The sequence below is a fragment of the Crinia signifera genome, chromosome 2 (assembly GCF_055691185.1).
Source record: "Crinia signifera chromosome 2, ASM5569118v1, whole genome shotgun sequence".
Lineage (NCBI taxonomy): Eukaryota > Metazoa > Chordata > Amphibia > Anura > Myobatrachidae > Crinia > Crinia signifera.
Genome location: NC_139218.1, coordinates 182,506,416 through 182,520,034, shown reverse-complemented (window position 1 = coordinate 182,520,034; position 13,619 = coordinate 182,506,416). Strand labels below are relative to the sequence as shown.

Here is a 13,619-nt window from a genome sequence, read left to right as displayed (position 1 = left end):
AGATGTGTGGGGAACTGTTTTAGTTGGACTGCCAAGTTGGATGGTTGGAGGTTTGAAGGGTTTTAAAAAAGTTGGTCAAAAGTTGGTCTGATGTGTGGCCAGCATTAGTGTGATCAGAGGGGGGGCAGCAGTAGAAATACAGCTCCCCCCTGCCCCCCAAAATATTGGCACCCCCCCACCCTCACCCGCACACAGGGACAGCGCAGGTACAAAATAAACAGTACCTGCGCTGCCTTTGCTTCTTGTAGAGAGCAGGATGCTCTCCTTCCGGACAGATAGTGTCCTCACTGGGGGGAGCGCCGGCCGGCCGTGGTAGACGGCGGAGCAGCAGGCAGGGTGGAAGCCAGGAGAGCTCTCTCTGGCTGTGTGAGGACGCATAATGACCCACCCCATGAGCGTCCTCACATAGACCGCCAAGTCTGCAATGCATACGTATCTTATTGGCTGCTGCAGCAGACTTCGTCCTGACATAGGACTCCTGGCGTGGTATCTAACAGCCTCCGTGACCCTGCGTCCCGGTGGCCCCAGCTCCCCCAGCCACCGCTAGGGCTGCAGAGGGATAGTTACGCCACTGGCTGGTGCAGTCACTGAGCTGAGCTGAACTACTTGCCCGCTTCCCTGGCGCTGGCTTATAGATGTGGGTGATGATGCCGCAAAGAGGGGGAGGGGTAGTGAGCGTGTAGTGTGTACCTGGGCCGGGTCTGTCAGGGGGCCCGCCCGGGTTCTGAAACACATTTTTTAAAAAATATATATTTAGCTGGCGGCGATGGGTGCACTGGGCAGGCTGCCAGGTCTGAGAGCGGGACAGTGGTGCTACTGCGCTAGGGGACACAAGTGCTTCTGCTGGAGGGCACATGTGCTGTAGGGGGAAGTACTCCTTGTGTAGGTGGACTTGCTAACGGACACTGGTGCTATTGCTGGAGGAGACACTGATGTTGTGGGACAGTGCAAATGCTGTGGGGACACTGATGCTGCTCACCTCACCCCCTTTCTTCTCCTGTCACCTCACCCTCCTCTCTCCTTCCATCACCTCACCCCCTCTCTCCTCCCCACTATCTCCCCCCTCACACTCTCTCTATCATTTCCCATCTGTCACCTCCCTCTCTCCTTCTTTTTCTCCCCACCTGTCTTTATTCTCTTTGTCGCCCTCTCCCTGTCCCCATTTTTTTCTTGATTGTCTCACCTGTGTGCTCTCTCTACCCCACCCCGTGTCTCTGTCACACACTCCCCTGATGTCTCCCTCCAACTCTTTATATCTCTTCCCTTGCTCCCCTCTACAGTGGCAAACGCAGGATTTTCAGAAGGGGGTTTCCAGAGGGGCGGAGCAAAGCAAGGAGATGGACACTTAGGTGACTCAGTATATGCCGGGTCAGTTAAAGTATTATAGATAGACCAAATGTATATAAATAATAATAATATAATGCAATAGGTTTTTTTGGAACTGAATACTGCGCTGTGGGGCAGCCTGACCTGCACGGCAAATGTGTCACCAAACACACTTAACATATACCAAAAACAAACAAGATACCGACAGTTCTTTCAGGCGCTCCTTCTTTGTGTCCCTCCTTCACATGTATTTCAAAGGCTTATTCATGAAACATGTAAGGAAAAGACAGCGATATAGTGTAAAACCTTAAAATATAGGAATAAATCTATCCCAAGGTATATTAAGATGGGAACCGTACCCGATTCAATTGTCCACTAGACAAGTAGACAATCTGCGCATGTGGTTAGTAAATAGGCAAACAGGTCTTCAAATGTGGTCCTCCTTATTTCTCCATATTTCTCCCGTAAGTAGAGGATATACAAGAAGATATCTCCATATGGTGAAATACCGTTTTATTGAAGACACACAAAATTTAAAACATATAACATGAAAATGGGATAAATGTTTTGGACTCTCACCAGAATGAGATGTCTACTTTTGTTTAAGTAGACATCTCATTCTGGTGAGAGTCCAAAACATTTATCCCATTTTCATGTTATATGTTTTAAATTTTGTGTGTCTTCAATAAAACGGTATTTCACCATATGGAGATATCTTCTTGTATATCCTCTACTTACGGGAGAAATATGGAGAAATAAGGAGGACCACATTTGAAGACCTGTTTGCCTATTTACTAACCACATGCGCAGATTGTCTACTTGTCTAGTGGACAATTGAATCGGGTACGGTTCCCATCTTAATATACCTTGGGATAGATTTATTCCTATATTTTAAGGTTTTACACTATATCGCTGTCTTTTCCTTACATGTTTCATGAATAAGCCTTTGAAATACATGTGAAGGAGGGACACAAAGAAGGAGCGCCTGAAAGAACTGTCGGTAACACACACACACACACACACACACACACACACACACACACACACATGCAGTGTCCAGTTCCCAGAAATAGATTTCTTAGATTTTAATGGAATTAAAAACTAGAGAATCCCACCTACCAAATGGTATTGAGGACTAGGGTATCAGAGTTCAGGAGGCAAAACAATCTGCCAACAAGTATATAAAACTACTGTACATACCAGGTGTGTGGAGCTGGAGCAGTAACCAGCTGCTTGAAGGCTGATATCTCTGGTTCTGGGAATAGTAGAGACAAGCTACTAGTGTCCATCAAAGGGGAAGAGTCTCAGCTTTTGGAATATATCCTCAGAAAAACTCTAAGTCAGACATAACCTGAAATATCTGACTGGTAAGAGCAATTAACAGGCTTGGATGGGGACCACTGTTTGAAGTCAGATATCTCCGGTTCCCAAGGGCCGATTTTTAAAATCCTTGTATCCATGGAAAGAGGAGACCCTCAGCTTTCAGCCTAGGGGTTCTGGGTACTCAGAAACCCCCCCTGCGTGCGCTACTGCTCTATTCTCTTTCTGTCTCCTTGTCATGCTTCCTCTCATTCTCTAAACCCTCACTCATGCTTCCTCATTCTCACCTCTCTCTTTCTCTCTTGGTTTGCCCATAGTCTCTCATTCTCCTACCCCACCTCTTTCCCCATGCTGGGAGCAGCAGAAGGCCCAGTGGCTGCTGGCGCCCAAGAGGAGATCTGCTACTGCGGCCATAGGAGCAGCAGGAGAACTAGCGGCTGCCAGCACTGAAGAAGAGACCAGTCACTACGGCAATAGGAGCAGGAGACCCAGTGGCTGCAAGCACCGATGAATGTGTGACCCGCCAGTACAGGTGAGAACTCTCCTCCCCCTCTTATAACACTCATCATCATTTATTTCCTCCTCCTCTTTTTTTATACCCCCACCATCCCCTGGTCTATCACCTGTATTCTCTCTTTTCCCCCATCTCCTGACTCTGTCACCCTCTCTCTTTTCTGCTGGCTCTCCTATTTTACTCTCCCCCCCCCCTACTCTATATATCTCTCCCATGCTCTCTTCCCACAGATCCCTCTCTCACCCCACTCAATATGACCTTTCTCTTTATCTCTCTTTGCCCCTAGTCTCTCTTCTCTCGGTCTCCTCCCAACCTCTTTTCCCATGCTTCCCCTATTTTTCTCTACCCCTCTTCCCCCCTCTGGTGCTGTACCTCTCTATTACTCCGTCTCTAAACCCTTTCACTCCCTGACACAACTTTTCTTGTTCTCTTTCCCTGACACCCGCTCTCTCCCCATTCTCTATTACTCCTGCTTGCACCTCTCCCTCTCTTGCTCTTTTCCCTTTCGCTCTGACACCCACTCTCCCGGTCTGCCAGCGCCAAAGTAAGGCTGTGTTACTGAACATGTGTGATTTTATACCATGCGGTTTTTGCCAACACTAATGGGAGTCCGATAATTATTGTAAGAGATTTTGTAGGTAGGGGCCCCGCTGCACTGCTTAGGTGACAATAGGTGTTTGTGTGCAAGTTTATTTTAAGTGAGAGAGGGGGGAAAAGTGTGTTTTAAAGTGTGAGCATACGGAGCGATAGAGGCAAGTCCGTCTGTGTGTATTGATCAATAAAAGTGTGTGTACGTATTAAATTATGGAGCGACAGAGGCGCGTGTGGGTACTGAGCGACAGAGGCGCGTGTGGGTACTGAGCGACAGAGGCGCGTGTGGGTACTGAGCGACAGAGGCGCGTGTGGGTACTGAGCGACAGAGGCACGTGTGGGTACTGAGCGACAGAGGCATGTGTGGGTATTGCCTGATAGAGGCGTGTGTATGTATTGAGCAATAAAGAATTGTTTACATATTGAATGATAGAGGCCTGTGCAGGGCCGGCGCCACCACGCGGCAGTTCGCCCCTCACCCCCAGCATGATGATGGAGGGTTAGCGAACTGTGTAAAAAACCTTCGGCGCCGGCGTCCCTGCAGTGCTGGAGCGGGCAAGGGTGTCCGTGCCGCGGGGGTACCTGCGGCGCTGTCATTGTGTATAAAGCTGGCGGCGGCCGGCGGGGTCCCTGCAGTGAATAGAAAATAACTAGCGCTATGCGCATGGCGGCGCGGGAAGCGCTAGTTATTTTCTATTCACTGCAGGGACCCCGCCGGCCGCCGCCAGCTTTATACAAGAGAAGTCGCAACCTCAAGGATCAACTAATGAGACCAGAATTAACACCAATTACCAGCTGAAGTACATGGTTGACGGCTCCAAAATTGGGCTGCTACAAGTGCACTGGATGCACAATGTGCCGTAGCATGAACATTGGTCCTTCATTCCATCACCCCTATACGGGGAAGAAGATAGAGATACGACACAGATTATCGTGCACTTCGGACTTTGTGGTGTATATACTAAAGTGCCCGTGCTCCTTAACCTATGTGGGTAAAACCACCCGCCCATTTAGGCAACGCATGGCCAACCACAAGTCATCAATCTCGACGGCACTTCAAACCGGTATAACTGATAAACCGGTGGCCAAGCACTTTTTATCGGAGAAACATCCTCTATCTTCATTACAATGTATGATAATCGACAGGATCCCGCCACTACCCAGAGGTGGTAATAGAGCAAAGTTACTCTTACGCCGTGAGGCGATGTGGATTTACAAGCTGGACACTATCTGGCCGCGGGGCTTGAATGACTCAATTCATTATAATATTTTCCTTGATACATCTATCTGTCTGCATCTCATATGATATATTATTTGCGATACAGCCTATGACACCATTGTAGCCATAATGTACCCTTGTTTAATATGACAGCAATGACAAATGAGCTAGTGCTACTATATGCCATATTTTATCTTTATATATGTAAGTTTCCTTTTATATATATATATATATATATATATATATATATATATATATATATATATATATGCAACAAAGAGTATCCTTAAAGCGCTGATAGTCTGTAGATCACAAATATCATCCAGGAGATATTTATTTCAGGCTTGTGCTGCTCTCCTTACAAAGGGCTCTTCCAACTAGCCCAAGCTGTATGCATAGAAAAGTAGAAAGAAAGGAGGCGCACCATAGTGTAGTATTTTAGATTTTAAAACAACAATCCTTTACTGATGGGTAAAAAACACTCACAAGAGTAGATGTGTTATATCGCTATAACACAGTTTTCGCATAAAACATAGTATGACAGAGTATATCACCGCATTGGCAGAAAACACGTTTTTTCTCTCTCCAGCCTGGCTCCTGGACCTCGCTGCGTCACAGCGTCACCGCGTCAAAGCAAACGTCCTCTCAGCTCCGCCCAAACGCGTTTCGTCCTATGGGGACTTCGTCAGTGGGTGTGTTTAAGTCACAGACTTCATGCATATTTATAGCAGTGTTGATTGGTGCTTGTTAACATCGCGTCATTACGAGCGCTGCCTTATGGGAGTGCCGAGTTTTTCTTTGATAATTGAAATGCCGTGCTAGATAGAAATAAATAGTATATATCTGAGTTTTCGTTTTTTAAAATGGCCGCCATGTGAACTGGGGACAAAATCACCCACAAAATGGCCGTAACTACTATTAGATATACCATCTCAACGGAATAATCACTGTAATCAGTATGTCTAGCCTCTAGTGAGGAGAGAAAAACTCGGCACTCCCATAAGGCAGCGCTCGTAATGACGCGATGTTAACAAGCACCAATCAACACTGCTATAAATATGCATGAAGTCTGTGACTTAAACACACACACTGACGAAGTCCCCATAGGACGAAACGCGTTTGGGCGGAGCTGAGAGGACGCTTGCTGTGACGCGGTGACGCTGTGACGCAGCGAGGTCCAGGAGCCAGGCTGGAGACAGAAAAAACATGTTTTCTGCCAATGCGGTGATATACTCTGTCATGCTATGTTTTATGCGAAAACTGTGTTATAGCGATATAACACATCTACTCTTGTGAGTGTTTTTTACCCATCAGTAAAGGATTGTTGTTTTAAAATCTAAAATACTACACTATGGTGCACCTCCTTTCTTTCTACTTTTCTATATATATATATATATATATATATATATATATATATTATAAGGGCACGGTAGTGCCCTTATATTAAGGCTGAATCCAACGAACGGATTTTTCCCATAGGGAACTTTTCGGATGGGGGCATGGTGTTTGAGGGACTGCACCTCAAAAGTGACTGGGCGTACTGAGCTGAAATTTGGCATGTACGCGTAGAATCGTCAACCGGTGCTGCGTGCCAAATTTCAGGGCGAAATATTAAAAAATGAGCAATTGGGAGCGATCTAAACTTCCAACTGCCAGTTTTTTTCTGAGACTTCAGAAATGACACTTTGTCACCCATGTTAGTCTATGAGGGTTTTTTTGGGAAGGCATAACTCGGGGTAGAGGAACAATTGAGACTTGGGGTTTGTTTTATTAGGTAGATATTGTCCCAGTGGAGTGCCTTTTGGGGTTGAGGATTTTCAGATAGGTACAGTTTTTATTAAATTTAGTGAAACGTCCCCCATTATAAAGATAGGAGCTCCAACTTGTTGCGCATGCGCATTGTGTCCAGTAGGGGGAGTACACTACAGACAGAAGCTTCACTTGGGTGCACAAACATGGCCGACCTGCCCGAGTAGGTGTTTTGTTTAGTGAGCAGGAGGGCAATTACCATTCTTTGTGTTATACAGGGGGGCTAAGGGGTGTTATGGGGTTAAGAGGGACAGAGTGTGTGAATAATAGCACTGGCACCGCTTTATTTAAGTAGTTTGATAAGCTCCGTGCAGTGCCAGAGGTGAGGGAAGAATCAGTGACGTCAGTGAACTGGGCGGGATATTCAAAAGTGCTTTGCTTTTGATAGGTGCCCAGCACTGCCTGTCCATGTTCCCTGCAGGCTATCAGCTCTGTGCCTTTTCTTATTAGCTCAGCTAAACTGAGCACCCCTCCAGCAGCATCAGCAGCAGCTCTCCGTGTACCTGCAGCAGCTGTCAGTCAGTGCTGCCAGCGGTCACACAGGGACAGTGCACACACATCTCCCGATCTTACTGTGTGCACTGTGCAGCCTCCTTCTCCCCCCGACATCTGCCCCAGTGGGTTCCTCCTTTTCCCCTGCATCAGCTCCCACTCCCGACAGCCTCCCAAGGCAGCTTCGCTCCCTCTTCTTTTTAAACAATAGCTACCATACCAAGAGGTAGTCAACTGTGCACAGGGGGCGGGGCTAAATGGGTCTCAGGGGGCGGAGCTACACGGGACCCAGAGGGGGCGGAGCTACACGGGACAGCCTATGTCCCACTCCCGACAGCCTCCCAAGCCAGCTTCGCCCCCTCTTCTTTTTAAACAATAGGCAATAGCTACCATACCAATAGATAGTCATCTGTGCACAGGGGCGGGGCTAAATGGGTCTCAGGGGGCGGGGCTACACGGGACCCAGAGGGGGCGGAGCTACACGGGACAGCCTATGTCCCACTCCCGACAGCCTCCCAAGCCAGCTCCGCTCCCTCTTCTTTTTAAACAGTAGCTACCCATACCAAGAGGTAGTCAACTGTGCACAGGGGGCGGGGCTAAACGGTCCCAGAGGGGGCGGAGGTACACGGACCCCAGAGGGGGCGGAGCTACACGGACCCCAGAGGGGGCGGAGCTACACGGAATCCAGAGGGGCTGCTGTGCTGTCAGCAGTGAGAGAGAGAGGGAGCCACTACAGATCCCCAGCTGCTTGTAATGTAAGTGTGTTTGTGCAGTGCATGTGTTTTAATGAATGGGACTGTGTGACTGACTGCCATGTGTGGGGAACTGGTGTGTGTCAGTGTGACTACTGTGAGTGTGTCAGTGACTTGGTGCTGTGTGTAGGTGACAGTGGGTGACTGCGGTGTGTGTGTGTGTGTGTGTCAGTGACTGGGTGCTGTGTGTGGGTGACTGCCATGTGTGGGTGTGTCACTGACTAGGTGCTGTGTGTGGGTGACTGCTGTGAGTGTGTGTCACTGACGGAGTGCTGTGTGTGGGTGACTGCCATGTGTGTGTGTGTCAGTGACTAGGTGCTGTGTGTGGGTGACTGCCATGTGTGTGTGTGTGTCAGTGACTGGGTGCTGTGTGTGGGTGACTGCCATGTGTGGGTGTGTCACTGACTAGGTGCTGTGTGTGGGTAACTGCTGTGAGTGTGTGTCACTGACGGAGTGCTGTGTGTGGGTGACTGCCATGTGTGGGTGTGTCAGTGACTAGGTGCTGTGTGTGGGTGACTGCTGTGAGTGTGTGCCACTGAGGGAGTGCTGTGTGTGGGTGACTGCCATGTGTGGGTGTGTCAGTGACTAGGTGCTGTGTGTGGGTGACTGCCATGATGTGTGGGTGTGTCAGTGACTGGGTGCAGGGCCGTATTTCCCACTAGGCCCATGTTTTGTCAGTGACAGGAGCTTGCACTTCTGACTATGGGTACTTGATCCCAGGGGCGGATTGGCCTGCAGGGAAACCGGGCCATTCCCTGGTGGGCTGGCTCATAACACATTAAACCAGGGCTGCCTGCTCTCCTCCATGGCTTGGCCGCGGGCCGCGCTATCTCAGCGGTTACCAGCGGCCAAAACCAAGTTGTAGAGTGGCTGAGGGTGGCGGGGGAAGAATGTGGCTAACAAAGTTCAGTAGAAACAGTGAGCGCCGAGCATCCTATCAGCGCGGTGGGGCGGGGCGAGATGCGGCTGGAAGAGGAAACACACTGCTGAACTCAGAACAGTGTGTATGCTCTTCCAGCCATATCCCGCCCCCCGCCATGCTGACAGGCACTGCCGCGGGACAGTAGAAATCTAAGCAGCGGGCACAGCTCAACACTCATGCGCCGCTGCCTAATGCCGCGCTAGGAGAGAAGGCCACTGATTAAGTGTCGGTCCCCTAGCTTCCGGAGCCTGCCGCTGATGTGAACAGTGAGATGGGGAAGGGGGGGGGGGGGCGGAGGTTGGTGCTTTGCGTATTTAAGAGATATGTCAGTTGGGGGGGTGGTGGGGTTGGATGGTGCTGTGTGGGAGAGCTGTCACTGAGGAGGGGGTTTTGGTGCTTTGGTGTGTGAGAAGTGTCAGTGGGGTGGGGGTTGGTGCTGTGTGTGTGTGTGTGTGGTGTCAGTGGGGGGGTTGGTGCTTTGTATGTGTGTGTGAGAGGTGTCAGTGGGGTGGGGGTTGGTGCTTTGTGTGTGTGTGTGTGAGAGAGGTGTCAGTGGGGTGGGGGTTGGTTGCTTTGTGTTTGTGAGAGAGCTGTTAGTGTGGAGCAATGGTTCTGTGTGTAAAGGTGTCAGTGCGGGTGTTGGGGGGATGGTGCTGTGTGTGAGAGCTGTCAGTGGGGGGGAGGATGGTGCTGTGTGAGAGGTGTTTGGTGCTTTGTGTGTGTGTGTGTGAGGTGTCAGTGGGGGAGGATGGTGCTGTGTGAGAGGTGTTTGGTGCTTTGTGCGTGTGGGAGAGGTGTCAGTGGGGGAGGATGGTGCTGTGTGAGAGGTGTTTGGTGCTTTGTGTGTGTGGGAGAGTTGTCAGTGGGGCAGGGGTTGGTGCTTTGTGTGTGTGTGTGTGTGTGTGTGTGAGAGAGGATTCAAGATGGCTGCAGGTGGACTGCGGTGCATGCGCTGCTACCCGCAGCTCCTCTCATGTGCCTTTACAGAGCAGAGCACTTGAGCGACAGCTCACGGTTTTGCCTCAGATCCCCATGACTCCTGTAGGCCATGCAGAGGTGTGCGCGTGGCATCACTGTGTCAATTGGAAACAACATTGGTTGTTGTTCTTGTCAACAGTAACTGTGGTCTCAGCATCTTCTGGAGCTAATGCAGATTAGAAAGCTCAGGATGGAGTGAAGGATCCAGGGAACCGGAGTTCTTCGCTGGAGGTATCCAGAGCCGGAGTGCGGTGACATGAGGTGAATGATGTTCTGTGTGTCTCCCCCACAAAGGCAGGTTTATTTCATCCTTTCAACCACTGGAGGGCCAGGTTAGTAGCCACTACACACCCCAGCGCAGCCTATGCATACACACACAAATAGCCTTACCCTCTCCATACACACACCTGTACCCTAACCCTCTCCATACACACAGCCGTAGCCTAACCCTGTTCATACACACATATAAACACAGCCACTGCCTAACCCTATACATATACATACACACACACACACACACACACACACCACATAGCTTAACCCTATTCATACACACACACACACACCTATCTGTAGCCTAACCCTGTCCATACACACATATATACACACAGCCATAGCTTAAGCCCACACACACACAGCTTAACCCTATTCATACACACACCTGTACCCTAACCCTCTCCATACACACACCTGTACCCTAACCCTATCCATACACACATAAAAAACACAGCCACTGCCTAACCCTATACATACATACACACACACACACACACACACACCCATAGCTTAACCCTATTCACACTCACACACACACACACACACACACACACACACACGTATCTGTAGCCTAACCCTGTCCATACACACATATATACACACAGCCATAGCCTAACCCTACACACATACACACAGTTTAACCCTATTCATACACACATACACACCCAGCTGCAGCCTAACCCTATCAATACACACACACACACACCTGTAGCCCATATTTGCCGAGTTTTACATTTGCCTCTCCGGGAGAAGACCGGAGAGGCCAGCCAAATCTCCGGGTCGGGGGCGGGAACAAGGCGGCTGACTCAAAGTCCTGCCCCAATCCACGCGAGTAGGGTGTGGGGCTAAAATGACGCGAATTTATGTGATTTGTGTAATTTTAGCCACGCTCCCTCTCCGCGATTTGCGGTAAATGCCGGTAATCAGCAGGGAAGGGGGGGTGCAGGGGCTCTGGCTGGAGACTTGCCCCCCTTTCCGGGGTGCCTGGAGGTGGTCCCTGATTTCACACATCCATAGCTTAACACTATTCATACACACATCCATAGCTTAACACTATTCATACACACACTCACACACACATCCATAGCTTAACCCCATACATACACACACACCTGTAGCCTAACCCTGTCCATATACACACCGCCGCAGCATAAGCCTACACACACACACACACACACACACACACACACAGCTTAACTCTATTCATATACACACCCATATCTTAACCCTATTCATACACACATACATACCCAGCCGCAGCCCAACCCTATCAATACACACACATATACACACAGCTGGGTACTTATGTATTATCTGGGTGCCCGATTTTGGAATCGAATAAGAAAGCTTTAAGAAAGCCCAGATAATACATAAGTACCCACAGCTGCAGCCTAACCCTACACACATACCCATAACTTAACCCTATTCATATCTGTGGTGATTAAATCTTGTGAGGGGGCGTGGTCAGCCAGGAGGGGGAGGAGTGATATATGAGGCAGGAGTATCCCCTTCCCCTTGGCTGACCACACCCCCTCACGAGATCCCACCCCCATTAGGGCTGCTTTGAGAAATTTCCCGGGCTGGTTTAAAATCCCAATCCGCCCCTGCTTGATCCCTGGCACCAGAAGCACAAACTCCTGTCACTGACATTACAGGACAGCCTCTCTCCGGGTGTTCGGCACCCAATCCCCAGCGCAAGAGAGAGGCAGCCCTATGATGCCTGTCTGCTAATGAAGACACAGCACTGGAGCCGCCCTGATGCTGAAGACGGAGCTTTGCACTGCCAGGGAGCTGAAGACATGCAGCCCCATGCAGTTAAAGTTACACTGAAGACATGCAGCCACACGCATGAAGTTACAGCACCTGCGCTGCTGAAGGTACTTCGTATGCTCTGCTTTCTCTACTCTCCCTCCCTATAATAGCCGGGGGGGGGGGCGCAAATAATCTGGTGCCTAGGGGCGGGCTGAGACTTATATCCGGGGTGACAGTGGTTAACGCTGTGTGGGTCAGTGACTGGGAGCTGTGTGTGGGTGACTGCTGTGAGTGTGTGTCACTGACGGAGTGCTGTGTGTGGGTGACTGCCATGAGTGTGTGTGTGAAAGACTGCCGTGAGTGTGTATCACTAACTGGGTGCTGTGTGTGTGTGATTGCCATGTGTGGATGACAGCTGTGTGTGTGTCAGTGACTGGATGCTGTGTGGGTGACTGCCTTGTGTGTTTATGTGACTGGGTGCTGTGTGTGGGTGACTGCTTTGTGTCTGTGTCAGTGACGGTGCTGTATGGGTGACTGCCTTGCGTGTGTCAGTGACTGGGAGCTTTGTGTGTGTCACTGACTGGGTGCTGTGTGTGTGGGCAGGGGCGGATTGGCTATTAAATTCATCGGGAAGTTTCACGGGAGGCCGATTAGTAGGAAAGATGCAGGCGGGTGTGTAGCACACCAGTGCCGCCCACACAATTCGGCCGGGCCCCTCATTACTCAGTGTACATCTCAGCCTCAGTGGCAGACGGCAGCCCGAGTCCGTGTCCCCGGGTAGCCCTGCCTCCCCCCCCACCCGTTGCAGAAGTATGCACGTATGAGGGTGGCGGTGTATAAATGTATGCACATATGAGGGTGGCGGTGTATAAATGTATGCACATATGAGGGTGGCGGTGTATAAATGTATGCACGTATGAGGGTGGCGGTGTATAAATGTATGCACGTATAAGGGTGGCGGTGTATAAATGTATGCACGTATGAGGGTGGCGGTGTATAAATGTATGTATGAATGTATGAGGGTGGCGGTGTATAAATGTATGTATGAGGATGGTGGTGTAAATGTATGCACTTATGAGGGTGGCGGTGTATAAATGTATGTATGAGGGTGGTGGTGTAAATGTATGAACGTATGAGGGTGGCGGTGTATAAATGTATGAATGTATGAGGGTTGCGGTGTATAAATGTATGCACGTATGAGGGTGGCGGTGTATAAATGTATGCACGTATGAGGGTGGCGGTGTATAAATGTATGTATGTATGAGGGTGGCGGTGTATAAATGTATGTATGTATGTATGAGGGTGGCGGTGTATAAATGTATGCACGTATGAGGGCCGCGGTGTATAAATGTATGTATCTATGTATGAGGGTGGCGGTGTATAAATGTATTTATGTATGTATGAGGGTGGCGGTGTATAAATGTATTTATGTATGTATGAGGGTGGCAGTGTATAAATGTATGCACGTATGAGGGCCGCGGTGTATGTATGTATGTATGTATGTATGAGGGTGATGGTGTATAAATGTATGCACGTATGAGGGTAGCGGTGTATAAATGTATGTATGAGGGTGGTGGTGTATAAATGTATGCACGTATGAGGGTGGCGGTGTATAAATGTATTTATGTATGTATGAGGGTGGCGGTGTATAAATGTATGCACGTATGA

General features: G+C 49.5%; 1 long non-coding RNA gene across 1 annotated transcript; it reads left to right on the top strand.

Annotated features, from left to right (window-relative positions):
* The first annotated feature begins 7,866 nt into the window (after positions 1-7,866).
* LOC146060267 (uncharacterized) lies at positions 7,867-12,070 on the top strand. Its single transcript, XR_014470407.1, has 3 exons — positions 7,867-8,026; positions 10,063-10,184; positions 11,855-12,070. It is a non-coding gene; the product is annotated as an uncharacterized LOC146060267 (long non-coding RNA).
* Positions 12,071-13,619: the final 1,549 nt, after the last annotated feature.